At 39.2% G+C, this 26,893-nt stretch overlaps 1 long non-coding RNA gene across 1 annotated transcript; it reads left to right on the top strand.

Annotated features, from left to right (window-relative positions):
- LOC309835811 lies at nucleotides 1-26,893 on the top strand. Its single transcript, XR_014298049.1, has 3 exons — nucleotides 1-27; nucleotides 5,456-5,538; nucleotides 26,836-26,893. It is a non-coding gene; the product is annotated as an uncharacterized lncRNA (long non-coding RNA).

Here is a 26,893-nt window from a genome sequence, read left to right as displayed (position 1 = left end):
CTCATTCATCTCATCTCATCACAACAGGTAAATATGTTGTTTATTCTCCTGTTTTGCCAACTAGAAGCTAGAAGGCAAGGAACATGAGGAGAAGCTCTCAAATTAAGTGTGTTCACACAGTGAATGGCAGATCCAGGAATTAAATTCACACGTAGTAGTGCACGTTATATCACATAGTGAAACAGCACAGGCTACCAAAGTGAAATCGTAAAAATCAGACTCTTGCTTCTGAATATGTATTTCAAACTTTAATAAAGTTTGAAGACTGTCTACAATATTGATATTAAACTATTATTTACTGTCGTTTTACTAAACTCATATAGAAGCAGGAACTAGTAATTCTCAAAGTCGCTAATGAAGCTTGCCTTTCTCTTTTTAGTATTATTCTAAAATGAGCATCCTTAGGAATTATTCTCTTTTCATACATTATGACGCTACCACTCATTCGTGATCTGTTATCTGTGATGACAAAATGAACTATTACTGCACAGTTTGTTTTTTTCCCTAGAATGAGAGCTTATTGCTGAGACAGCTCCCACGAACAGGCAGATAACACAGGCTTCAAATGACAGAAAGAGCAAAACCCAACATATAAAATGCCTTACAAACTTAAGCAAAGAAAGATAATTTTTTTCCTGAATAATAGAAGGTCATGAAAAGAAACAGTATTATGTTGATTGCTTAAGGTCAATCTAGAGACACGGGATTTTATCCTTGCGGACAAAGATCTCTACCCTGATCCTATGAACTCTCTCACCAGGTCGTAGTAAAAGAAGTCTTATCCCATGTTGTTGACAAATCAAAAAAAACACACATAAAAATCTCTATAAAGAAGTAATGCTAAGTGACAGAGTAAACAGGAAGAAGATAAAATGATAAATGTTAAAGTTGATAAACTCTTGAGGTGATGGATGTTAAAATTTATGGAAAAGTTCCTAGTTCTTTTCAAAGACCAATACAAAGTGGTACGATTTCTCAATTTTCCCCCAGAAGTGATAGACTTAAGAAACATAGGTAGTAGCAAATATAAGCTTTCATCAGTATTTGTACCACTTTTGTTCCCAAAGAAAACATTGTTACAATTCCCTAATTGAGAGTCCCTGGCTGACTTCACTCTTGGTTGGTAATTGGGACTCTGCCACAGGCCAATAGCTCCTGACAGACAGCTTCTGCTGTTGAAGGAGTGACCCCTGGTACAGAGCTGGACATCTGACAGGTTCTCACAAACACATTTCAGTACAGCTTCGTAGTTAGCTCCCTGGCTTTGTCTAAATACATCGTGTAACCAAATCATCCTTAGATACGAAGTTCTGTGCTCCTGACTCTTTCTCATTTTAAAGTCATGTCTCCCTGTCTTGACTGTGGGTCACGTGGTCTCACTGTGCTGTATGCAATACCGTGTTAGCAATTTGAAATGTGATTTAAGGAGAGGTGATAAAATCTTGCTTGAAAGCTGTTCTTGAGTCTCTTCTCAGAAATATTGAATTTAGATACTGATTGATAAATAAGAAAGTCCCAGTGTCCTGTCTGAAGTAGTTTGGGACCTAGAACTGAAAGAAAATTTGTGAAAAGTGTTGTAGTATGCACTTAGGTAACAATTGATTGAAATACATCTTTCTAAAACCCTTATCACATCAAATTAAATTTGAAATGTAAGCATTCAATTTCACAAAAGCTCAAGTTTTTCCTTTTAAAAATTATCTCTAATAATTTATTATGACTTAATATCCAAAATGTCAGTCATGATGATATGCCCTTGGAATCTCTCATACTTACATTTAGAAAACAATTATCTGCTCAATAGTTATGGTCTTTAGAAAACATGTGAGCCCTTACATATAAAATAATTATCCCACAAGACCTGTACACCTTGGGTTAGCGATTATTATGTTTTAAAGACGTTTGGTTCATTTGGGAATCTGATTAATGGGATAAACCTATCCTTAGAAAGGTTCTCCTTTGAATTCCTACTTTTTTTTTTTAAGTCAAGTTCCATGGGCTAATCAGTGTTTAAACCATTATCTCCCCATCCTTTGGTCATTCAGTTGTGGTTCTGCTAAGCAGCCATTGCTCTTACCAGCCATGGAGAGCCATCCTTTAAGAGGTCTCTCTTTACTGCCTCAGAATAAAGGAAGCTGACTCAAGTCTGGAGGTATCTCTGTAGCCTGCGTGATAACATTACAACAAAAGGCCATCCTAAAATATAGAGTACACAGTCCATTTCTAGCCTAGAAAGATGAATTCTTTTGAGAAGTTCAAACTAGCCTTGCCATTAGCTACTAGTACAGTTAATAACAGGATTTATTCACATGTAGCTCATCAAAGCAAAATGGTGACTACTATTTATTGAGAACCATTTATGTTATGAGTGCTTCATATATATCATCTGGGATTTCCAAGACATTCCATCAGAGTAGTTGGTATCATACCTATTTCATAGATGGGGAGCTAGGCTCTGAAAGGTCTAAGTAACTCACTCAAAATCACAGTTAGTAACTGGTTGAGATAGGATTTACTCCCAGGACCATGATGTTACAAAGGCCAGTCTCAAAAGCATCCTGATAACTTGACAGTATTTGAGAGGTGGCTAAATGGTTGTCTTAGGCAGGGTTTTCCATGCAGTTATGGAGGCTGGCAAGTCCGAAATCTACAGAGCAGGCCAGCAGGATAGAAACTCAAGGAAAAGTGAATGTTTCAGTCTTAAATCCAAAGGCAGTCTGGAGACAGAATTCGTTCTTCCCTAGGGGACCTCAGCCGTTTCTCGTAAGACCTTTAACTGGATGAAGCCTACCCAGATTTTGAAGAATAATCTGCTTTATTCAAAGTCAACTGACTTAATGTTAATTTCATTCAAAAACTACCTTCACAGTAACATCTAGACTGCTGTTTAACAAAGAACTGGGTACCGTGGTCTAGCCACGTTGACATGTAAAATTAACCACCACAATGATCATTAGACAGGAATGTAGTAAAGTGTCAGGTATCTGATCGGTGATTGACAGTTTCAGGGCCTTTCTGAGGTTCCATGAGTTTGTTATTCTACCCATGAGGCAAAATGCAGGTGATATGAGTGATTACAACCAAGCCAGGAGACATGTCCTCAAGGAGTTCACCATCAAATAAGAGAATCACCAGGAACACAGAAAAACCCCATTAAAGATGAAGTTCATGAAGTGGCTTTCTTGATTCTTATAAATAGATAGTGGGCCCTTGCCAATGTGTTTTGGTCTTGACCTCTTTCCTGAGCCGCAGTGGCTGACCAGTTCTCAGGATAAGGAAGCAGAGATCAGAAAGGTCAATATCATTAGTCAACAGGACTGGGCCTGAACTGAGATGTGTTATCTGACTCCCGGTCCTTTTCCTGCTGTCTTGGCTTCTGCTTCTACTTTATCAGTCCAGTGCAGTTGGATTAACTGAATGATTCTGGGCGTGAAATCAAAATTTGTGTATAAGTCTGCCCTGGACTTCTAGTTGAATCCAGAGCTATTTAAACATTCTTGACCAAATAGTGACCTTCTTGTTTTAGGCTGTGTGCTTTTATTGCACGTTCAGTTTCAGGAGAAGAGTATGGGGAGTGGATAGTGAGGAAGGAAGAACTTGCGAAGAGAAGGTCGACTGTACAGACTCTGGTGTGACGGATGCTGCCATCATAGGACCTTCATGTCCATGATCTAACCTTGACCTGTGATGCTCCCATGGAAGAGGGTTTTGCTTGTTGCTTGGGACCCCTTGATGAGACCCAAACCTGGGAGTAACCCTGCAAGCATTTCAAGTATCAAGTCAGTTTTTAGCAAATATGATGAATATGCTCCCCCATCCTGGCCTGATCCAAAATTATTCTTCCAAGAAGTCTCAGCCCAGTGGCTGGAAAATAAATGATCCTCTTTTATTCCTAACCAGATTTATTGTGCCACTTGGTTTACAGTCACTTCTTCTTGCTAAAGATCCCAAATCATGACCTGAAGAACAGCAGCAAAATTTTATTAGTAAGACTTTTAATAAACATTTTAAATGTACTTTTAAAATAAGACATTAAAAATCAAGCCAGTCTTCTGAAAAATAAATCAGCCCCCAGCACCTTAGTGTTTCCAATGTAAAGATAAGATTTCAAAAACCAACTTACTTAAAAATCCGAACAGAAACTTCACACCTGCAGATCATCTTAGAAATGTGCAAAATGCAGACACATTTTTAACAAATATAGAAATAACATCCACACATTAGAAATAGAAACTGAGAAACATGAAATCTTACAAACTTGCAATAAACTTTAGAGATGAAAAAATTATATGGCCCCCAAAAGAACAGATCGGTGACTTTTTATCATTCTAATGCTAAGATGAGAAGACATTTACTATCTTTTCTAACACATTAATTTTTACATGAAGACATTTCAAAAATCCCTTGACTGAAAATATAAATTTAAAACATTAAAGATTTTTCTTAGGAAGGAGGTTTTGCTTTTGCAAAACTTGAATGCTGAGATTAATTGCATTAATTCCATGACATTATCCTATTTTAGATTAACCTGCTCCTAACCTCTGACCTCATAACCATCATGGCGATTATAAGAGAATTGTTGAGCACCCAAGTGTAGTTAGCAAGAAATAATTAGAAAGCAATATATGATCAAGTATTAAGTAGTGTGTCAAAGCCTCTGAATGCAGCAGCCGTTTAGTTGAAGAGAGGCCAGTGGGAACAACCGGGGGAAATCATGGTAAATTCAGAATCTTCACAAAGGAAATGAAGTGTGCGTTGGATTCAACTGGCATATATAGATACAGCAACAAACTTCGTGTTCGTTAGGCTTTCAGTAAATAACAAGTGGAAAAAATGTTTTTTCAGTTTTTCAAAGTCATATGTGTATTTTATGGTTTGGTAATGCTAACCTAAGGATTAATACTATGATCACTCAAATAAAATTTAAGGGAAAGCAGTAAATAATTTTCACTACTTCTTCATTAGCCGGAAACTTTAAAACACCAGCTCGTCAGCAATCTGTTTTTATTACCCAGATGTCCTTTATCTTGCTCCCATTTTTCATCCCCCTTGTCTTGCCCCGAGGCTGGCCCACCATACAGCTCCAGCGGGCAGTGTTCTCTCATGTTCCAGTGGGTGGTGCCCTTGGACTCCCTTGAGTGGAGCCCCCGGGGCAATCCTGGGGAACTGATTCTCGTCCTTATCATTCCTTTTATCTGGTCACCTCCTTTCTGATGTTTTTCCATTCAAATCCACCTCCTAAACGGACACAATAATTATTTTCTAAAATTCGAATCTGACAGTTCTAATTCCTTATGTCACTCATTCCTTCCTTCATTTATTGATTCATCAAAAAAGTACCAAATTCCTCAGTACTCACAGTTTTTTATAAGAACCAGTGTACCTCTCAAAATTTTAAACTGCATGTCATAGCTTTTTTACTTCATTTCAACAAATATTTGATTATTATGTATAGGAACCATAGCCGATCCAGGAACACTCAGAACCTTCTTGTTGGGACCACCCCACCTCTCCAGACGCCCAGCTGTTCTTCACCTGGTAGGTGAAGAATTTTCACTTTTTAAGAATTTTCAGCTATTTCCTGTAAGCTGCTAGGCTGTTGTCTGACTCACAGCTTTAGCATCTGCTATTACTTCTGCCTGAAGTTTCTTTTCTGTCTTTTCATCCGTCATGACCCACTAAAACATCTATGAAGCCAAACTGCAAGAGAGCAGGGGTTCTTTTAAAATTTTTTTTTATTAAAAATTTTTTAATTAGATTTTAAAATTTTTTATTTATTATTTTTAATTTTTTAGTTGAAAAAAGTTTTTTTAAGAAGTTCTTGTTCTTTGTTCCCTGAGATATTAAAAACACCTAGAACAGTGCTTGGCACATAGTAGACACTCAATGAATCTTTGTTGAGAGAGAAACCTTCAAGATGGCAGAGGTGGGCTTCCCTGGTGGCGCAGTGGTTGAGAGTCCGCCTGCCAATGCAGGGGACAAGGGTTCGTGCCCCGGTCTGGAAAGATCCCACATGCCGCGGAGCGGCTAGGCCCGTGAGCCATGGCCGCTGAGCCCGCGTGTCCGGAGCCTGTGCTCCGCAACGGGAGAGGCCACAACAGTGAGAGGCCTGCGTACCGCAACAACAACAACAAAAAAAGATGGCAGAGGAGTAAGACATGGAGATCACCTTCCTCCCCACAAATATATCAGAAATACATCTACATGTGGAACAACTCCTACAGAACACCTACTGAACATTGGCAGAAGACCTCAGACCTCCCAAAAGGCAAGAAACTTCCCAGGTACCTGGGTAGGGCAAAAAAAAAAGGAAAACAGAGAGAATAGGGCGGGGACTTGAACCAGTGGGAGGGAGCTGTGAAGGAGGAAAGGTTTCCACACACTAGGAAGGCCCTTCATGGATGGAGACTGTGGGTGGCAGAGGGGGGGAGCTTCGGAGCCACGGAGGAGAGCGCAGCAACAGGGGTGTGGAGGGCAAAGCAGAGAGATTCCCACACAGAGGATTGGTGCCGACCAGCACTCACCAGCCCAGGAGGCTTGTCTGCTCACCTGCTGGGGGGGTAGAGGCTGGGAGCTGAGGTTCGTGCTTTGGAGGTCCAACACCAGGGAGAGGACTGGGGTTGGCTGCGTGAACACAGCCTGAAGGGAGTTAGTGCACCACAGCTAGCCGGGAGGGAGTCCAGGAAAAAGTCTGGACCTGCCTAAGAGGCAAGAGACCATTGTTTCGGGGTGCGCGAGGAGAGGGGATTCTGAGCACCACTTAAATGAGCTCCAGAGATGGGCACAAGCCACGGCTGTCAGTGTGGACACCAAAGACAGGCGTGAAACGCTAAGGCTGCTGCTGCAGCCACCAAGAAGCCTGTGTGCAAGCACAGGTCACTCTCCACACCTCCCCTCCTGGGAGTCGGTGCAGCCTGCCACTGCCACGTCCTGCGATCCAGGGACAACTTCCCCAGAAGACACGCGGCGCGCCTCAAGCTGATGCAACATCACGCCAGCATCTACTGCCGCAGGGTCACCCCTCATTCCATACCCCTCCCTCTCCCCGGCCTGAGTGAGCCAGAGCCCCCTAATCAGCTGCTCCTTTAACCCCGTCCTGTCTGAGTGAAGAACAGATGCCGTCAGGCGACCTACATGCAGAGTCAGGGCCAAATCCAAAGCTGAACCCCAGGAGCTGTGTGAACAAAGAAGAGAAAGGGAACTCTCTCCCAGCAGCCTCAGGAGCAGCGGATTAAATCTCCACAATCAACTTGATGTACCCTGCATCTGTGGAATACCTAAATAGACAACGAATCATCCCAAAATTGACATGGTGGACTTTGGGAGCAACTGTAGACTTGGGGTTTGCTTTCGGCATCTAATTTGTTTCTGGTTTTATGTTTATCTTAGTTTAGTATTTAGAGTTTATTATCATTGGTAGATTTGTTTATTCATTTGATTGCTCTCTTCCTTTTATATATATATATAGATATATTTTTTTTTCCTTTTTCTCTTTTTGTGAATGTGTATGTGTATGCTTCTTTGTGTGATTTTGTCTGTATAGCTTTTCTTTCACATTGGTCCTAGGGTTCTGTCTGACTATTTTGGTTTTTGTGGGGTTTTTTGTATAGTTTTTAGCACTTGTTATCATTGGTGGATTTGTATTATGCTTTGGTTGCTGTCTTCTTTCTTTCTTTCTTTTTATTTTTAATTTTTTTATTTTTAATATTTTTTTTTATTTTAACAACTATTTTCTTTCTTTCTTTCTTTCTTTCTTTCTTTCTTTCTTTCTTTCTTTCTTTCTTTCTTTCTTTCTTTCTTTCTCTCTTTCTCTCTTTCTCTCTTTCTCCCTTCTCTTCTGAGCCGTGTGGCTGACAGGGACTTGGTATTCCGGCCAGGTGTCAGGACACTGCTTCTGAGGTGGGAGACTGAGTTCAGGACATTGGTCCACCAGAGACCTTCCAGCTCCACATAGTCACAAATGGCAAATGCTCTCCCAGAGATCTCCATCTCAATGCTAAAACCCAGCTCCTCTCAATGACCAGCAAGCTACAGTGCTGGACATCCTATACCAAACAACTAGCAAGACAGGAACACAACCCCACCCATTAGCAGAGAGTCTGCCTAAAATCATAATAAGTCCACAGACACCCCAAAACACACCACCAGACGTGGACCTGCCCACCAGAAAGACAAGATCCAGCCTCACCCACAGAACACAGGCACCAGTCCTCTCCACCAGAAAGCCTACAAAACCCACTGAACCAACCTTAGCCACTGGGTACAGACACCAAAAACAATGGGAAATACGAACCTGCAGCCTGCAAAAAGGAGACCCCAAACACAGTAAGATAAACAAAATGAGAAGACAGAAAAACACACAGCAGATGAAGGAGCAAGATAAAAACCCACCAGACCTAACAAAGGACAAGGAAATAGGCAGTCTACCTGAAAAAGAATTCAGAGTAATGATAGTAAAGATGATCCAAAATCCTGGAAATAGAATGGAGAAAATACAAGAAACGTTTAACAAGGAGCTAGAAGAACTAAACAGCAAACAAACAATGATAAGCAACACAAAAAATGAAATTAAAAATTCCCTGGAAGGAATCAATAGCAGAATAACTGAGGCAGAAGAACAGATAAGTGACCTGGAAGTTAAAATAGTGCAAATAACTACCACAGAGCAGAATAAAGGAAAAAGAATGAAAAGAATTGAGGACAGTCTCAGAGACCTCTGGGACAACACTTAACACACCAACATTCAAATTATAGGGGTCCCAAAGAAGAAGAGAAAAAGAAAGGGACTGAGAAAATATTTGAAGAGATTATAGTTGAAAACTCCCTAATATGGGAAAGGAAATAGTCAAGCCCAGGGAGCACAGAGAGTCCCATACAGGAAAAATCCAAGGAGAAACATGCCAAGACACATATTAATCAAACTATCAAAAATTAAATACAAAGAAAAAATATTAAAAGCAGCAAGGGAAAACCAACAAATAACATACAAGGCAATCCCCATAAAGTTAACAGCTGATCTTTCAGCAGAAACTCTACAAGCCAGAAGGGAGTGGAAGGACATAATTAAAGTGATGAAAGGGGAAAACCTACAACCAAGATTACTCTACCCAGCTAGGATCTCATTCAGATTTGATGGAGAAATTTAAACCTTTACAGACAAGCAAAAGCTAAGAGAATTCAGCATCACCAAACCAGCTTTACAACAAATGCTAAAGGAACTTCTCTAGGCAGGAAACATAAGAGAAGTAAAAGACCCCCAAACAGTTAAGAAAATGGTAATAGGAACATACATATTGATAACTACCTTAAATGTAAATGGATGAAATGCTCCCACCAAAAGACACAGACTGGCTGAAGGGATACAAAAACAAGACCTGTATATATGCTGTCTACAAGAGACCCACTTCAGACCTAGGGACACATACAGACTGAAAGTGAGGGGATGTAAAAAGATATTCCAAGCAAATGGAAATCAAAAGAAAGCTGAAGTTGTAATTCTCATATCAGAAAAAATAGACTTTAAAATAAAGACTATTACAAGTGACAAAGAAGCACACTATGTAATAATCAAGGAATCAATCCAAGAAGAAGATATAACAATTATAAATATATATGCACCCAACATAGGAGCACCTCAATACATAAGGCAAATGCTAATAGCCATAAAAGGAGAAAACGACAGTAACACAATCATAGTAAGGGACTTTAACACCCCACTTTCACCAAAGGACTGATCATCCCAAATGAAAATAGATAAGGAAACACAAGCTTTAAATGATACATTAATCAAGATGGACTTAATTGATATTTATAGGACATTCCATGCAAAAACAACAGAATACACTTTCTTCTCAAGTGCTCATGGAACATTCTCCAGGATAGATCATATCTTGGGTCACAAATCAAGCCTTGGTAAATTTAAGAAAATTGAAATCATATCAAGTATCTTTTCTTACCCCAACACTATGAGACTAGATACCAATTACAGGGAAAAAATCTGGAAAAAGTACAAACGCATGGAGGCTAAACAATACACTACTAAATAACTAAGAGATCACGGAAGATATCAAAGAGGAAATCAAAAAATACCTAGAAACACATGACAGTGAAAACACAACGACAAAAAACCGATGTGATGCAGCAAAAGCAGTTCTAAGAGGGACGTTTATAGCAATACAATCCTACCTCAAGAAACAGACATCTCAAATAAACAATCTAACCTTACACCAAAAGCAATTAGAGAAAGAAGAACCAAAAAACCCCAAAGTTAGCAGAAGGAAATAAATCATAAAGATCACATCAGAAATAAATGAAAAAGAAATAAAGGAAACAATAGCAAAGATCAATAAAACTAAAAACTGGTTCTTTGAGAAGATCAACAAAATTGGTAAACCATTAGTCAGACTCATCAAGAAAAAAAGGGGAAAGACTCAAATCAATAGAATTAGAAATGAAAAAGAAGTAACAACTGACACTGCAGAAATATAAAAGATCATGAGAGATTACTACAAGCAACTATATGCCAATAAAATGGACAACCTTGAAGAAATGGACAAATTCTTATAAAAGCAGAACCTTCTGAGACTGAACCAGGAAGAAATGGAAAATATAAACAGACCAATCACAAGCACTGAAATTGAAACTGTGATTAAAAATCTTCCAACAAACAAAAGCCCAGGACCAGATGGCTTCACAGGCGAATTCTATCTAACATTTAGAGAAGAGCTAACACCTATCCTTCTCAAACTCTTCCAAAATATAGCAGAGGGAGGAACACTCCCAAAGTCATTCTACGAGGCTACCATCACCCTGATACCAAAACCAGACAAAAATGTCACAAAGAAAGAAAATGACAGACCAATATCACTGATGAACATAGATGCAAAAATTCTCAACAAAATACTAGCAAACAGACTCCAACAGCACATTAAAAGGATCATCCACCATGATCAACTGGGGTTTCTCCCAGGAATGCAAGGATTCTTCAATATGCACAAATCAATCAATGTGATAAACCATATTAACAAACTGAAGGAGAAAAGCCATATGATAATCCCAATAGATGCAGAAAAAGCTTTTTACAAAATTCAACACCCATTTATGATAAAAAAATCCTCCAGAAAGTAGGCATTGAGAGAACTTACCTCAACATAATAAAGGCCATATATGACAAACCCACAGCCAACATCGTCCTCAATGGTGAAAAACTGAAACCATTTCTTATAAGATCAGGAACAAGACAAGGTTTTCCACGCTCACCACTATTATTCAACATAGTTTTGGAATTTTTAGCCACAGCAATCAGAGAAGAAAAAGAAATAAAAGCAATCCAAATTGGAAAAGAAGAAGTAAGGCTGTCACTCTTTACAGATGACATGGTACTATACATTAGAGAATCTTAAAGATGCTACCAGAAAACTACTAGAGCTAATCAATGAATTTGCTAAAGTAGCAGGATACAAAATTAATGCACAGGAAGCTCTTGCATTCCTATACACTAATGATGAAAAATCTGAAAGAGAAATTAAGGAAACACTCCCACTTACCATAGCAACAAAAAGAATAAAATACCTAGGAATAAGCCTACCTAAGGAGACAAAAGACCTGTATGCAGAAAATTATGACACTGATGAAAGAAATTAAAGATGATACAAACAGATGGAGAGATATACCATGTGCTTGGATTCGAAGAATCAACATTGTGAAAACGACTATACTACCCAAAGCAATCTGTAGATTCAATGCAATCCCTATCAAACTACCAATGGCATTTTTCACAGAACTAGAACAAAAATTTCACAATTTGTATGGAAGCACAAAAGACCTCGAATAGCCAAAGCAATCTTGAGAAAGAAAAACGGAGCTGGAGGAATCAGGCTCCTGGACTTCAGAATATACTACAAAGCTACAGTCATCAAGACAGTGTGGTACTGGCACAAAAACAGAAATATAGATCAATGGAACAAGATAGAAAGCCCAGAGATAAACCCATGCACATATAGTCACCTTATCTTTGATGAAGGAGGCAAGAATATACAATGGAGAAAAGACAGCCTCTTCAATAAGTGGTGCTGGGGAAACTGTACAGCTACATGTAAAAGAATGAAATTAGAACACTTCCTAACACCATACACAAAAATAAACTCAAAATGGTTTAAAGACCTAAATGTAAGGCCAGACACTATCAAACTCTTAGAGGAAAACATAGGCAGAACACTCTTTGACATAAATCACGGCAAGATCCAATTGACTCACCTCCTAGAGAAATAGAAATAAAATAAAAAAGAAACAAATGGGACCTAATGAAGCTTAAAAGCTTTCGCACAGCAAAGGAAACCATAAACAAGAGGAAAGACAACCCTCAGAATGGGAGAAAATATTTGCAAACGAAGCAACTGACAAAGAATCTCCAAAATATATAAGCAGCTCATGCAGCTCAATATCAAAAAAACAAACAACCCAATCCAAAAATGGGCAGAAGACCTAGATAGACATTTCTCCAAAGAAGATATACAGATTGCCAACAAACACATGAAAGGATGTTCAACATCACTAATCATTAGAGGAATGCAAATCAAAACTCCAATGAGGTATCACCTCACACCAGTCAGAATGGCCATCATAAAAAGTCTATAAACAATAAATGCTGGAGAGGGTGTGGTGAAAAGGGAACCCTCTTGCATAGTTGGTGGGAATGTATATTGATACAGACACTATGGAGAACAGTATGGAGGTTCCTTAAAAAACTAAAAATAGAACTACCATACGACCCAGCAATCCCACTACTGGGCATATACCCTGAGAAAACCATAATTCAAAAAGAGTCATGTACCACAATGTTCACTGCAGCACTATGTACAATAGCCAGGACATGGAGGCAACCTAAGTGTCCATCGACAGATGAATGGATAAAGAAGATGTGGTACATGTATACAATGGAATATTACTGATGTAATGTTATACCATGAAAAGAAATATTACAGCAATAAAAAGAAACGAAATTGAGTTATTTGTAATGAGATGGATGGTCCTAGAGACTGTATTACAGAGTTAAGTAAGTCAGAAAGGGAAAAACAAATACTGTATGCTAACACATATGTATGGAATCTAAAAAAAAAAAAAAAAAAAAAAAACAATGGTTCTGAAGAACCTAGCAGCAGGACAGGAATAAAAATGCAGACCTACTAGAGAATGGACTTGAGGACATGGGGAGGGGGAGGGGTAAGCTGGGACGAAGTGAGAAAGTGGCATGGATATATATACACTCCCAAATGTAAAATAGATAGCTAGTGGGAAGCAGCCACATAGCACAGGGAGATCAGCTCGGTGCTTTGTGACCACCTAGAGGGGTGGGATAAGGAGGGTGGGATGAAGACACAAGAGGGAGTAGATATGGGGATATATGTATATGTATAGCTGATTCACTTTGTTATAAAGCAGAAACTAACACACCATTGTAAAGCAATTATACTCCAATAAAGATGTAAAAAAAAAAATCTTTGTTAAATGTGTGAATGAATGAATATATGAATGAAGGCCCAGCTCATATAGCTTCTCCTGGGCAGCACTGGGAGTTTTTGTTTTTTTGTTTTTTTTTTTCGGTATGCAGGCCTCTCACTGTTGTGGCCTCTCCCATCGCGGAGCACAGGCTCCAGACGCGCAGGCTCAGCGGCCACGGCTCACGGGGCCAGCCGCTCCGCAGCATGGGGGATCCTCGCGGACCAGGGCACGAACCCGTGTCCCCTGCATCGGCAGGCGGACTCTCAACCACTGCGCTACCAGGGAAGCCCCCACACTGGAAGTTTTTTAAAGCAAACACTCCAACAGCTACTGACGTTGGGGAGGTGTTTCAGGGGACACTGGGGACTTCCTGTGACAGACTTTTCCAGTGATTCCTCAAGCATCGCCTGAGGAATCACTCCGGAAAGAAGGAGGAAACGGCAAACATTTGGAAATGGAGTCTGGAAAGTTATGCCTATTCCGTAAGAATTTTCCCTTCTTATGCTCACTTGATTTTACTCATCTGTGACTCAGCTTCTGATGAATCACTCAAAGCACGTTTATCCTCTGTAAGTGGGATGTACACAGGTGAAATTAAATGGACACATGAGGAAAGCATGAAACGAACCTGTAAGAACAATGTCAGGAAAGGCTCAAACCCATGACAAACGAAGTTCATGAGAAATGCTAGAAAAAAATACAGTTTTTTTTTTCTTTGTTTGTTTGTTTGAAGCAACAAGAACAAAGAAGGCATGGGCCTTTGGGAAATATGATGTCATGTTGACCAAAAGCTGAACTGTGCGATTCCCATATGGCTTTGGTGCCTTCAACTCTGAGGACGGTCCCAGAGTGCAAAGGGTAGGGCAGCTCTGATGAGGAAAAAACAAAATGCAAGTCAGCTGCAAAGAATATTTAAACAAAACCAGTCAGTTTCAACATATTCAAATCTCTCTGTACATGAGCATTACATCTGAATGGGTTCAATAAACATGTGTAATCTCAGAAAAATTTTATAATTTTAAAAAAATATATGGATTCTATGAGGTTTTTTTTTTCTTTTTTTTTTTTTGGCTGGAGAATGGCAAATAGTACAAATCTTCTGGAATTTCCAGAAACTATAGACTTTTGTGAATTGTGGCCAAAATATACAATTAACTCTTTTCAGTGGATTGTCTGTGAGTATTTAGAAAAGAATCTGGTGATTGTGCGTTCACTAAAAACATGTCAAGCTAGACCCAAGCAATTTAACATTTTTTGTTAGGGTTACTAGGCACGTGTTTCAAATGTGCCAGATGCAGTCGACAGTTACTCTCGGATCATCGCAACTGTGATACTGAAATGTTGAAGGAACGGGAGATTTGGGGACTAACCCAGATTTACAACATCAGGATGCCATCTGCTGTTTAATTGTCTGAGGCTGCCACGGAGTTCAAAAGTTCAACATGCCCCTGACTTGAGATCCATCTTTCTCAAGATGTTTATTAGTAACTCAAATGAAGGCATAAAAGACAGGCAAATCTATTTTAGGAAGACAAATATATTTGAGGGATATTTGATATACTGTACTTCATGCACTGTGATACTTGTTATTCCTTTCGGAGTATCTGGGGTGCAGAATAAAGGCATGTTTTGGGGCTTCCATCCAATTAACCATGCTAGGTGACATGTGACATCTAAGATTTCTGAAACTTCGAACTACTTCCGATATGATATAGCTCTTTAAGTATTAATAAGATTTTTCCTTATATTATGACATTTCATGGACTAGATTATGATCTATAGATGAGAGACCATCTTTATGGCCGTTACAACCATGGTGAGCATTGCTAAACCTTTGCACACCTGCCTCTCGGTGGGCTCCACTAGATGCTGTGTAAAATTGGCTTACCCAGTCTCTGGGTCTTTGTCATGTGTCACAGCCAAGCTTTGATAGGATTTTCATGAAGAGGAAGCTGACACATACAGAAACAATATTCAAATATAGGACTCGGTAGAAACTTTTTTTTAGGGTTTACTTCTATTAGTGAAAGACATGCTATAGAACTCAGTAAGGATGCACCGTGGGGTTGCAGGTTTAGGAGAAATGAAACATCAAAACAGAAGGAAAAGGAACTGATCCTACTTCTCAGAAGGACAAGAATGTGATTCTGAAGTAAAATTTCAGCAGAATGAAAAGCATATACGCTGGAATTGAGACCCAATTCTGGAATCACCTCCTGTGAATTTGTAACCCTAGGCCTCAGCTTTCTCATCAGGTACACAGAGAACACCGTGTAACATCATGGGAAGAATAATAACGTAATCGGTATAGCATTTATAGAGGTTTAGAAAGTGCCGCCACATGCATTACCAACTGGATACAATAACCACATGAAGGATTATTGTAAATCCCTGTTTTGCACATGAGGAAACAGATGCTTGGGGAATTTGAGGGCCTTGCCGGGAACTGTGACCAAGCTGCTCTCATGTGTCGGCATCAGGACTGAGGCCCAGGAACGCTGGGCAGACTGGGCTTCACTCTCCAGTCCCTGCTCAACCACCAGCAGATCAGGTTCTTGACGAGACAGGTTGCTTCCCAAACCACCAAGTTCCTTCCTTCTGAAAAAAGGGGGTTGAGGAGGATAACATTCCTAGAGCCAAGTCATTCAGTCATTTCTTTTTTAACATCTTTATTGGAGTAGAATTGCTTTGCAATGCTGTTTTACTTTCTGCTGTATAACAAAGTGAATCAGCTATATGTATACATATATCCCCATATCTCCTCCCTCTTGTGGCTCCCTCCCACCCCTCTAGGTGGTCACAAAGCACCGAGCTGATCTCCCTGTGCTATGCGACTGCTTCCCACTAGCTATCTATTTTACATTTGGGAGTGTATATATGTCCATGCCACTCTCTCACTTCGTCCCAGCTTACCCTTCCCCCTCCCCGTGTCCTCAAGTCCATTCTCTACGTCTGCGTCTTTACTCCTGTCCTGCCCCTAGGTTCATCAGAACCTTTTTTTTATATATTCCATATATATGTGTTAGCATACGGTATTTGCTTTTCTCTTTCTGACTTACTTCGCTCTGTATGACAGACTCTAGGTCCATCCACCTCACTACAAATAACTCAATTTTGTTTCTTTTTATGGCTGAATAATATTCTATTGTATAAATGTGCCACATCTTCTTTATCCATTCATCTGTTGATGGACAATTAGGTTGCTTCTGTGTCCTGGCTATTGTAAATAGAGCTGCAATGAACATTGTGGTACATGACTCTTTTTGAATTATGGCTTTCTCAGGGTATATGCCCAGTAGTGGGATTGCTGGATCGTATGGTAGTTCTATTTTTAGATTTTTAAGGAACCTCCATACTGTTCTCTATAGTGGCTATATCAATTTACATTCCCACCAACTGTGCAAGAGGGTTCCCTTTTCTCCACACCCTCTCCAGCATTTATTGTTTGTAGATTTTTTTTTAAATTTATTTGGTTTTGGCTGCATTGGGTCTTTGTTGCTGTACGAAGGCTTCTCATTGCGGTGGCTTCCCCCGTTGCAGAGCACGGGCTCCAAGGGCGCGGGCCTCAACAGTCGTGGCACACGGGCTCAGCTACTCCGCGGCATGTGGGATCCTCCCAGACCAGGGATCGAACCCCGCATCCCCTGCAACGGCAGGCGAATTCTCAACCACTGCACCACCAGGGAAGTCCCTGTTTGTAGATTTTTTGATGATGGCGATACTGACTGGTGTGAGGTGATACCTCATTGTACTTTTGATTTGCATTTCTCTAATGATTAGTGATGTTGAGCATCCTTTCATGTGCTTCTTGGCCATCTGTTTGTCTTCTTTGGAGAAATGTCTGTTTAGGTCTTCAGCCTATTTTTGGATTGGGTTGTTTGTTTTTTTAATATTGAGATGCATGAGCTGTTTATATATTTTGGAGATTAATCCTTTGTCCGTTGATTCGTTTGCAAATATTTTCTCCCATTCTGAGGGTTGTCTTTTCATCTTGTTTATGGTTTCCTTTGCTGTGCAAGAGCTTTGAAGTTTCATTAGGTCCCATTTGTTTATTTTTGTTTTTATTTCCATTACTCTAGGAGTGGATCAAAAAATATCTTGCTGTGATTTATGTCAAAGAGTGTTCTTCCTATGTTTTCCTCTAAGAGTTTTATAGTGTCAGGTCTTACATTTAGGTCTCAAATCCATTTTGAGTTTATTTTTGTGTACGGTGTTAGGGAGTGTTCTAATTTCATTCTTTTACATGTAGCTGTCCAGTTTTCCCAACACCACTTACTGAAGAGGCTGTCTTTTCTCCATTGTATATCCTTGCCTCCTTTGTCATAGATTAGTTAACCATAGGTGTGTGGGTTTATCTCTGGGCTTTCTATCTTGTTCCATTGATCTATATTTCTGTTTTTGTGCCAGTACCATATTGTCTTGATTACTGTAGCTTTGTAGTATAGTCTGAAGTCAGGGAGTCTGATTCCTCCAGCTCCGTTTTTTTCCCTCAAGACTGCTTTGGCTATTCAGGGTCTTTTGTGTCTCCATACAAATTTTAAGATTTTTGTTCTAGTTCTGTAAAAAATGTCATTGGTAATTTGGTAGGGATTGCATTGAATCTGTAGATTGCTTTGGGTAGTATAGTCATTTTCACAATATTGATTCTTCCAATCGAAGAACATGGTATATCTCTCCATCTTTTGGTATCATCTTTAATATCTTTCATCAGTGTCTTGTAGTTTTCGGCATACAGGTCTTTCGTCTCCCTAGGTAGGTTTATTCCTAGGTATTTTATTCTTTTTGTTGCAATGGTAAATGGGAGTGTTTCCTTAATTTCTCTTTCAGATTTTTCATCATTAGTGTATAGGAATGCAAGAGATTTCTGTGCATTAATTTTGGATACTGCAACTTTACCTAATTCATTGATTAGCTCTAGTAGTTTTCTGGTGACATCTTTAGGATTCTCTGTGTATAGTATCATGTCATCTGCAATCAGTGACAGTTTTACTTCTTATTTTCCAATTTGTATTCCTTTTATTTCTTTTTCTTCTCTGATTGCCATAGCTCGGACTTCCAAAACTATGTTGAATACTAGTGGTGAGAGTGGACATCCTTGTCTTGTTCCTGATCTTAGAGGAAATGCTTTCAGTTTTTCACCACTGAGAATGATGTTTGCTGTGGGTTTGTCATATATGGCCTTTATTATGTTGAAGTAGGTTTTCTCTGTGCCCACTTTCTGGAGAGTTTTTATCATAAATGGGTGTTGAATTTTGTCAAAAGCTTTTTCTGCATCTATTGAGATGGTCATATGGTTTTTATTCTTCAATTTGTTAATATGGTGTATCACATTGATTGATTTACATATATTGAAGAATCCTTGCATCTCTGGGATAAATCTCACTTGATCATGGTGTATGATCCTTTTAATGTGTTGTTGGATTCTGTTTGCTATTATTTTATGAGGATTTTTGCATCTATATTCATCAGTGATATTGGTCTGTAATTTGCTTTTTTTGTGTTATCTTTGTCTGGTTTTGGTATCAGGGTGATGGTGGCCTCATGGAATGAGTTTGAGAGTTTTCCTTCCTCTGCAATTTTTTGGAAGAGTTTGAGAAGGATGGGTATTAGCTTTTCTCTAAATGTTTGATAGAATTCACCTGTGAAGCCATCTGGTCCTGGACTTTTGTTTGTTGGAAGATTTTTAGTCACAGTTTCAATTTCATTACTTGTGATTGGTCTGTTCATATTTTCTATTTCTTCCTGGTTCAATCTTGGAAGGTTATACCTTTCTAAGAATTTGTCTATTTCTTCCAGTTTGTCCATTTTATTGGCATCAAGTTTCTTGTAATAGTCTCTTAGGATGCTTTGTATTTCTGCGGTGTCTGTTGTAACTTCCCCTTTTTCATTTCTAATTTTATTGATTTGAGTCCTCTCCCCCTTTTTGTTAATGAGTCTGCCTAAAGGGTTATCAATTTTCTTTATCTCCTCAACGAACCAGTTTTTAGTTTTATTGATCTTTGCTATTGTTTTCTTTGTTTCTATTTCATTTATTGCTGCTCTGATCTTTATGATTTCTTTCCTTCTGCTGACTTTGGGTTTTGTTTATTCTTCTTTCTCTAGTTCTTTCAGGTGTAAGGTTAGATTGTCTATTTGAGATTTGCCTTGTTTCTTGAGGTAGGCTTGTATAGCTATAAACTTCCCTCTTAGAACTGCTTTTGCTGCATCCCATAGGTTTTGGATCATCGTGTTTTCATTGTCATTTGTCTCTAGGTATTTTTTAATTTCCTCTTTGATTTCTTCAGTGATCGCTTGGTTATTTAGTGACGTATTGTTTAGCCTCCATGTGTTTGTGTTTCTTATGTTTTTTCCATGTAATTGATTTCTAATCTCATAGCATTGTGATCAGAAAAGATGCTTGATATGATTTCAATTTTCTTAAATTTACTGAGGCTTGATTTGTGACCCAAGATGTGATCTTTCCTAGAGAATGTTCCATGCACACCTGAGAAGATAGTGTAATCTGCTGTTTTTGGATGGAATGTCCTATAAATATCAATTAAATCTATCTGGTGTATTGTGTCATTTTAAGCTTGTGCTTCCTTAGTAATTTTCTGTTTGGATGATGTGTCCATTGGTGTAAGTGAGGTGTTCAAGTCCCCCACTATTACTGTGTTACAGTTGATTTCCTGTTTTATAGCTGTTAGCAGTTGCCTTATGTATTGAGGTGCTCCTATGTTGGGTGCATATATATTTATAATTGTTATATCTTCTTCTTAGATTGATCCCTTGATCATTATGTAGTGTGCTTCTTTGTCTCTTGTAATAGTCTTTATTTTAAAGTCTGTTTTGTCTGATATGAGAATTGCTACTCCAACTTTCTTTTGATTTCCATTTGCATGGAATAGCTGTTTCCATCCCTTCACTTTCAGTCTCTGTGTGTCCCTAGGTCTGAAGTGGGTCTCTTGTAGACAGCATATATACAGGTCTTGTTTTTGTATCCATTCAGCCAATCAATGTCTTTTGGTTGGAGCATTTAATCCATTTACATTTAAGGTAATTATCAATGTGTATGTTCCTATTATCATTTTCTTAATTGTTTTGGGTTGGTTTTTGTAGGTCCTTTTCTTCTCTTGTGTTTCCCACTTAGAGAAGTTCCTTTAGCATTTGTTGTAGAGCTGGTTTGGTGGTGCTGAATTATCTTAGCTTTTGCTTGTCTGTAAAGCTTTTGTTTTCTCTGTCAAATCTGAATGAGATCCTTGCCGGGTAGAGTAATCTTGGTTGTAGGTTCTTCCCTTTCATCACTTTAAGTATGTTATGCCACTCCCTTCTGGCCTGTAGAGTTTCTGCTGAGAAATCAGCTGTTAACCTTATGGGCATTCCCTTGTATGTTATTTGTCATTTTTCCCTTGCTGCTTTCAATAATTTTTTTTGTCTTTAATTTTTGCCAATTTGATTACTATGTGTCTCAACATGTTTCTCCTTGGGTTTATCCTGTGTGGGACTTGCTGCACTTCCTGGACTTGGGTGGCTATTTCCTTTCCCATGAGAGGGAAGTTTTCGACTGTAATCTCTTCAAATATTTCCTCAGATCCTTTCTCTCTCTCTTCTCCTTCTGGGACCCCTATAATGTGAATGTTGTTTTGTTTAATGTTGTCCTATACATCTCTTAGGCTGTCTTCATTTCTTTTCATTCTTTTTTCTTTATTCTGTTCCGCAGCAGTGAATTCCACCCTTCTGTCTTCCAGGTCACTTATCTGTTCTTCTGCTTCAGTTATTCTGCTATTGATTCCTTCTAGTGTATTTTTCATTTCAGTTATTGTATTGTTCTTCTCTGTTTGTTCTTTAATTCTTCTAGATCTTGGTTAAACATTTCTTGCATCTTCTCGATCTTTGCCTCCATTCTTTTTCCGAGGTCCTGGATCATCTTCACTATCATTATTCTGAATTCTTTTTCTGGAAGGTTGCCTATCTCCACTTCATTTAGTTGTTTTTCTGGGGTTTTATCTTGTTCCTTCATCTGGTACATAGCCCTCTGCCTTTTCATCTTGTCTGTTTTTCTGTGAATGTGGTTTTTGTTCCACAGGCTTCAGTATTGTAGTTCTTCTTGCTTCTGCTGTCTGCCCTCTGGTGGATGAGGCTATCTAAGAGGCTTGTGGAAGTTTCCTGATGGGAGGGACTGGTGGTGGGTAGAGCAGGCTGTTGCTCTGATGGGCAGAGCTCAATAAAACTTTAATCCACTTGTCTGCTGATGGGTGGGGCTGGGTGGGGCTGGGTTCCCTCCCTGTTGGTTGTTTGGCCTGAGGCGGCCCAACACTGGAGCCTACCCGGGCTCTTTGGTGGGGCTAAAGGTGGAATCTGGGAAGGCTCATGCCAAGGAGTACTTCCCAGAACTTCTTCTGCCAGTATCCTGTCCTCATGGTAAGGCACAGCCACTCCCTGCCTCTGCAGGAGACCCTCCAACACTAGCAGGTAGGTCTGGTTCAGTATCCTATGGCATCACTGCTCCTTCCCCTTGATCCCAATGCTCACACTACTTTGTGTGTGCCCTCCAAGAGTGGAATCTCTGTTTCCCCCAGTCCTGTTGAAGTCCTGCAATCAATTCCCACTAGCCTTCAAAGTCTGATTCTCTAGGAATTCCTCCTCCCGTTGCTGGACCTCCAGGTTCGGAAGCCTGGCATGGGGCTCAGAACCTTCACTCCAGTGGGTAGACTTCTGTGGTATAAGTGTTCTCCAGTTTCTGAGTCACCCACCCAGCAGTTATGGAATTTGATTTTATTGTGATTACGCCCCTCCTACCATCTCACTGTGGCTTCTCCTTTGTCTCTGGATGTGGGGTATCCTTTTTGGTGAGTTCCAGTGTCTTCCTGTCAATGATTGCTCAGCAGTTAGTTATGATTCTGGTGTTCTTGAAAGAGGGAGTGAGGGCATGTCCTTCTACTCTGCCATCTTGACCCAATCTCTCTTCCTTTTCATTTTTAATTCTGTTGATTTATTTTCCCATTTTTCTTGATGAGTCTGGCTAATGGTTTATCAATTTTGTTTATCTTCTCAAAGAACCAGCTTTTAGTTTTATTGATCTTTGCTATTGTTTCCTTCATTTTTTTTCATTTATTTCTAATGTGATCTTTATGATTTATTTCCTTCTGCTAACTTTGAGGTTTTTTTGTTATTCTTTCTCTAATTGCTTTAGGTGTAAGTTTAGGTTGTTTATGTGAGATTTTTCTTGTGTCTTGAGGTAGGCTTGTATAGCTATAAACTTCCCGCTTAGAACTGCTTTTGCTGCATCCCATAGGTTTTGGGTCATCTTGTTTTCATTGTCATTTGTTTCTAGATATTTTTTGATTTCCTCTTTGATTTCTTCAGTGATCTCTTGGTTTTTCAGTAGTGTATTGTTTAGCCTCCATGTATTTGTATTTTTTCCAGATTTTTCCCTGTAATTGATATCTAGTCTCATAGTGTTGTGATTGGAAAAGATACTTGATACGATTTCAATTTTCTTAAATTTACCAAGGCTTGATTTGTGACCCAAGATATGATCTATCCTGGAGAATGTTCCATGAGCACTTGAGAAGAAAGTGTATTCTGTTGTTTTTGCATGGAATGTCCTATAAATATCAATTAAGTCCATCTTGATTAATGTATCATTTAAAGCTTGTGTTTCCTTATCTATTTTCATTTTGGATGATCTGTCCATTGGTGAAAGTGGGGTGTTAAAGTTCCCTACTATGACTGTGTTACTGTCGATTTCCCCTTTTATGGCTGTTAGCATTTGCCTTATGTATTGAGGTGCTCCTATGTTGGGTGCATAAATATTTACAATTGTTATATCTTCTTCTTGGATTGATCCCTTGATCATTATGTAGTGTGCTTCTTTGTCTCTTGTAATAGTCTTTATTTTAAAGTCTATTTTGTCTGATATGAGAATTGCTACTCCAGCTTTCTTTTGATTTCCATTTGCTTGGAATATCTTTTTCCATCCCCTCATTTTCAGTCTGTATGTGTCCCTAGGTTTGAAGTGGGTCTCTTGTAGACAGCATATATACAGGTCTTGTTTTTGTATCCATTCAGCCAGCCAGTCAATGTCTTTTGGTTGGAACATTTCATCCATTTACATTTAAGGTAATTATCGATATGTATATTCCTATTACCATTTTCTTAATTGTTTTGGGTTTGTTTTTGTAGGTCTTTTCCTTCTCTTGTATTTCCTGCCTAGAGAAGTTCCTTTAGCGTTTGTTGTAAAGCTGGTTTGGTGGTGCTGAATTCTCTTAGCTTTTCTTGTCTGTAAAGGTTTTAATTTCACCGTTGAATGTGAATGAGATCCTTGCTGGGTAGAGTAATTTTGGTTGTAGTTTTTTCCCTTTCATCACTTTAAATATGTCCTGCCAGTCCTTTCTGGCTTTCAGAGTTTCTGCTGAAAGATCAGCTGTTAACTTTATGGGGATTGCCTTGTATGTTATTTGTTGGTTTTCCCTTGCTGCTTTTAATATTTTTTCTTTGTATTTAATTTTTGATAGTTTGATTAATATGTGTCTTGGCATGTTTCTCCTTGGATTTATCCTCTATGGGACTCTCTGTACTTCATGGGCTTGATTGACTCTTTCCTTTCCTATATTAGGGAAGTTTTCAACTATAATCTCTTCAAATATTTTCTCAGTTCCTTTCTTTTTCTCTTCTTCTTCTGGGACCCCTATAATTCAAATGTTGGTGCTATTAATGTTATCCCAGAGGTCTCTGAGACTGTCCTCAATTCTTTTCATTCTTTTTCTTTATTCTGCTCTGTGGTAGTTATTTGCACTATTTTAGCATCCAGGTCACTTATCCGTTCTTCTGCCTCAGTTATTCTGCTATTGGTTCCTTCTAGAGAATTTTAAATTTCATTTATTGTGTTGTTCATCATTGTTTGTTTGCTCTTTACTTCTTCTAGGTCTTTGTTAAATGTTTCTTGTATTTTCTCCATTCTATTTCCAAGATTTTGGATCATCGTTTCTATCATTACTCTGAATTCTTTTTCAGGTAGACTGCCTATTTCTTTTGCATTTGTTTGGTCTGGTAGGCTTTTACATTTCTCCTTCATCTGCTGCATAGTTCTCTGTCTTCTCATTTTGCTTAACTTAACTGTGTTTGGGGTCTCCTTGTCTCAGGCTGCTGGTTTGTAGTTACCATTGTTTTTGGCGTTTGCCCCCAGTGGATAAAGTTGGTTCAGTGGGTTGTGTAGACTTCCTGGTGGAGGGGCCTGGTGCCTGTGTTCTGGTGGATGAGGCTGGGTCTTGTCTTTCTGGTGGGCAGGACCGCATCCAGTTGTGTATTTTGGGGTGTCTGTGAACTTATTATGATTTTAGGCAGTCTCTCTGCTAATGGGTGGGGTTGTGTTCCTGCTTTGCTAGTTGTTTGGCATAGGGTGTCCAGCACTGTAGCTTGCTGGTCATTGAGTGGAGCTGGGTCTTAACATTGAGATGGAGATCTCTGGGAGAGCTCTAGCTGATTGATATTACATGGGGCTGGGAGGTCTCTGGTGGTCCAATATCCTGAACTCGGCTCTCCCACCTCAGAGACTCAGGCCTGACACTCAGCCAGCCAAAGCACTACGACCCTGTCAGCCACATGGCTATTTTTTTTGTGAAAGTCAGCAAAACGGGACAGCCCCAGGCCTCCCTCACTGGAGCTCAGGCAAAGTTGTAGAAAGTACAGTTCCTGAGGACAGGCAGCTTAGCTGCATTCCATTCAATCATTTTTTATCAAAGATTATGTTTATCTTGGGACTTCCCTGGTGGCACAGTGGTTAAGAATCTGCCTGCCAATGCAGGGGACACGGGTTCAAGCCCTGGTTCGGAAAGATCCCACATGCCATGGAGCAACTAAGCCCGTGTTCGTGAGCCCAGAACCACAACTACTGAGCCCACATTCTGCAACTACTGAAGCCTGCATGCACCTAGAGCCCATGCTCTGCAACAAGAGAAGCCACTGCAATGAGAAGCCCGAGCACCACAACAAAGAGTAGCCCCTGCTCGCCGCAACTAGAGAAAGTCCACATGCAGCAACAAGACCCAACACAGCCAAAATTATTAAATTTAAAAAATAAATTAATTAATTTAAAATGTATTTTTAAAAGTACAATGTTAAATGTTAATCTCATCCTAAAAACACCACAGAAACATCCAAAATAATGTTCCACCAAATATATTGGAACTGTGGCCCAGCCACGTAAAATAAAATAAAATAAAATAAAATAAATTATGTTTATCTAAACGGTTTCACTTATTCGTGTTGGTATGAAATGTTAAAACTTCTGAAATATCATAGTCTCACATAGATGAAATATCAGTACTGACTCACGTGTCTTCATTTTTTCTACCTGAACCCAATTTAAGGGCAATTTTCTAAGAACATTTTAAGAAGAATACCTGGCATCTGGTTGCTCTTCCTGTCCATTTCTATATGACCTTTCTCTTCAAAGTTTTGACCTGCATCTTAATTTCCATCTCAAAAACAGCAGTTGCTTCGGTACCTGATGGATCCCTCATATTCTTTTTTCCACTTTAAAAATCTACATCAGTTTCAGAAAAAAAATGAGTGCAGGCCGTTCAATTTTATCTAGAGCAGCAAATCTGTGCCTAGGAAGTTCAAATAGAGGCTAGCCTCTATAGAAACAACTTTTAAATAAACTTAGAAACCGAACTATTTAGACTTTCCATTCTTGGCATATAATACTTTTATTTTAGCAAAGAAAGGACAATGAAAACTTTTCAAGGAGGTCAGAAGTTGTGTTCCATACTCTAATTTGATTTGCCCCGACTGGAGGGCATTTTCAACACAGTGTAAACAGTTTTCAGCAAACACATTCTTAAAGATCTTTTCAACTCTCTGGTTTCAATGGACGGTGAGTGGACACATATGTTAATGAAGTATGTTTATTACCAAAGCTGATGCTGAAATCAAACTACCGGCTAGCCTGCCATGTCCATTTCTACCTATGTTGTTGGTACAACCAACTGACTCCTCTTATAGATTTTTCTATGTTCTTTTTCATTCACCCTTTCTTCTTCTCTCCCAAGGAGATAATTGACACTGCCTTTGCATTTCTTGCTTAGCCCGGCTCTGCCTCCTGGGGTGTACCTCCTGCTCTAAATCATGGCTGATGTTGTAGAAATTTCCCCTTCCAGGACCCACCCCCTCAGTTCCTAATTTCCAAATTTCACACTTAGCCACAGTATTCTTTGCCTCTGGTCTCCATCAAATGCTACTTAAATAATGTTGCTAGGAAAACTGAAACAGTAGTATCATTTATTTTGTTTCTCCACTTATTCTAAAATGTTCTGCTTCTCAAAACAAAACTTTTCGTTTTATCTATTTTAGAGGAAGAGGAGGCACCCTCATCCCCCCCAGTAGTTTGGTCTCCACCAGAAGCACCGAG

Source organism: Grampus griseus (assembly GCF_964374135.1).
Source record: "Grampus griseus genome assembly, chromosome: 18".
NCBI lineage: Eukaryota > Metazoa > Chordata > Mammalia > Artiodactyla > Delphinidae > Grampus > Grampus griseus.
Note: the sequence above shows the minus strand (reverse complement) of the source record. Positions and strands in the feature narration are given on the sequence as shown.